The sequence below is a fragment of the Physeter macrocephalus genome, chromosome 8 (assembly GCF_002837175.3).
Source record: "Physeter macrocephalus isolate SW-GA chromosome 8, ASM283717v5, whole genome shotgun sequence".
NCBI classification, from domain to species: domain Eukaryota; kingdom Metazoa; phylum Chordata; class Mammalia; order Artiodactyla; family Physeteridae; genus Physeter; species Physeter macrocephalus.
Window position 1 is genome coordinate 78,528,788 of NC_041221.1, and position 2,666 is coordinate 78,531,453.

A 2,666-nucleotide genomic window follows, 5' to 3' on the forward strand; every position below is an offset into this window, starting at 1 on the left:
TTCAATGCAATCCCTATCAAATTACCAATGGCATTTTTTACAGAACTAGAACAAAAAATCTTAAAATTTGTATAGAGACACAAAAGACCCTGAATAGCCAAGGCTGTCTTGAGGGAAAAAAACAGAGCTTGGAAATTAAAAGAAAAATAAACAAATGGGACCTAATGAAACTTAAAAGCTTTTGCACAGCAAAGGAAACCATAAACAAGACGAAAAGACAACCCTCAGCATGGAAGAAAATATTTGCAAATGAATCAATGGACAAAGGATTTATCTTCAAAATATATAAGCAGCTCATGCAGCTCAGTATTAAAACAAATAACCCAATCAAAAAGTGGACAGAAGACTTAAATAGACACTTCTCCAAAGAAGACATACAGATGGCAAAGAAGCACATAAAAAGATGCTCAACATCACTCATCATTAGAGAAATGCAAATCTAAACTACAATGAGGTATCACCTCACACCAGTTAGAATGGGCATCTTCAGAAAATCTACAAACAACAAATGCTGGAGAGGGTGTGGAGAAAAAGGAACCCTCTTGCACCGTTGGTGGGAATGTAAATTGATACAGCCACTATGGAGAACAGTATGGAGTTTCCTTTAAAAACTGAAAACAGAATTACCATATTACCCAGCAATCCCACTACTGGGCATGTACCCAGAGAAAACCGTAATTCAAAAAGACACATGCACCCCAATGTTCACTGCAGCACTATTTACAATAGCCAGGTCATGGAAGCAACCTAAATGCCCATCAACAGACGAATGGATAAAAAAAATGTGGTACATATATAAAATGGAACATTACTCAGCCCTAAAAAGAAACAAAACTGAGTCATCTGTAGAGATGTGGATGGATCTAGAGACTGTCATACGGAGTGAAATAAGTCAGAAAGAGAAAATTAAATATCGTATATTAACGCATATATGTGAAACCTAGAAAAATGGTACAGAAGAACCGGTTTGCAGGGCAGAAATTGTAGAGAACAAATGTGTGGACACCAAGGGGGTAAAGTGGCAGGGCGGTGGGGACGTGATGAATTGGGAGATTGGGATTAACAGGTATACACTGACGTGTATAAAATGAATGACTAATAAGAACCTGCTGTATAAAAAATAAATAAAATTCAAAAACAAACAAAAAAATGTTTGCAGCTTCCATGGGAAATTTTGGCTAGCACAGAGTCTGGCCACCACTGTTTCAACACACCTTGACAGGAACTGCTTCCAGGAGATTTAAAGGAACAGTACACATTTGAGTTTTTTTTGCCTGACCTTTTCCCCCTTTTGAGACATTTCCACATTTGAGAGGAGTTTAGTAAGCTACCACACATGCCCAGGGAAAGACAGAGGCTCAAAAAAGACCTGAAGAGACCTTGAAGCTTTCATCTCAAGCTAATCCACACCACAGAAACACCTTTCAAGAATTAAAAAAGACAGAAAATTTCCAGTAAGAGGGAGAATCTGATTTCCAGAGTTAACACATTGAAAAATTCAAATGTGCAGTTTAAAAAAGAAATCACAGGCATACAAAATATCAGGAAAGTATGGCTCATTCAAAGGAACAAAATTAATTGACAGAAACTGCCCCTGTGGAAGCCCATACATTCGACTTACTAGACAAAGATTTTTTAAAAACTGTCTTAAAAAAAACAACAACAAAACTGTTTTACAGAGGCTCAAAGAGTTAAAGGAAGACACGGTCAAAAACAGGAAAACAATATATGAACAAAATGAGAATATCAATAAAAACAAGACGTAAAAAGGAATCAAAAGAAATTCTGAGGCTGAAAAATACAACTGAAGTGGAAAATTCACTGGAGAGGTTCAAAAGCAGATTTTACCAGACAGAAGAAAGAAGCAGTGAAGATAGGACAATTGAAATTAGTAAGTTTGAGAAACAGAAAGAAAAAATGATAAAGAAAAGTGAACAGAGCCTAAGGAACCTGTGGAACACCATCAAGTGGATCAACATATGAACTGTAATAGTCCCATAAGGTAAAGAAAAAGAAAAAGGGGTAGAAAGAATATTTGAAGAAATAATGGCTGAAAACTTCCCAATTTTGATGAAAGATATAAATCTACAAATCCAAGAAGCTCACTGACCTCTAACTATAGGCATGCAATGGAATAGTATTCAGCCATAAAAAGGAATGAAATGTTTGTATTTCTACAACATGATGTACTTTGAAAACGTTACACTAAGTGATATAAGCCAGACACAGAAGGACAAATATTGTATGATTCTATTTATATGAAGTACTTAGAATAGACACATTCATATAGAGAAAAAGTGGAATAAAAGTTACCAGTGGCTGGTATCAGGCTGGTACCAGGGGCTGGGAAGGGAGAATTGAGAGTTATTGTTTAATGGATACAGAATTTATGTTGAGAATGGTAAAAAAATTTTTTAAAGCTTGAGATATAGATAACAGTGATCATTATATTACATTGTGAATGTACTTAATGCCACTGAATTGTACACTTACAAATGGCTAAAATGATAAATAGTATGTAATGTTTATTTTACCGGGGGAAAAAAAACAAATAGTAAATGGAAAAGAATTTGGAGTCCAGAAATAGAACTCTCTCTCCCTCTCTCTCTCTCTCTATACACACACACACACACACACACACACACACACACACACACACACACATG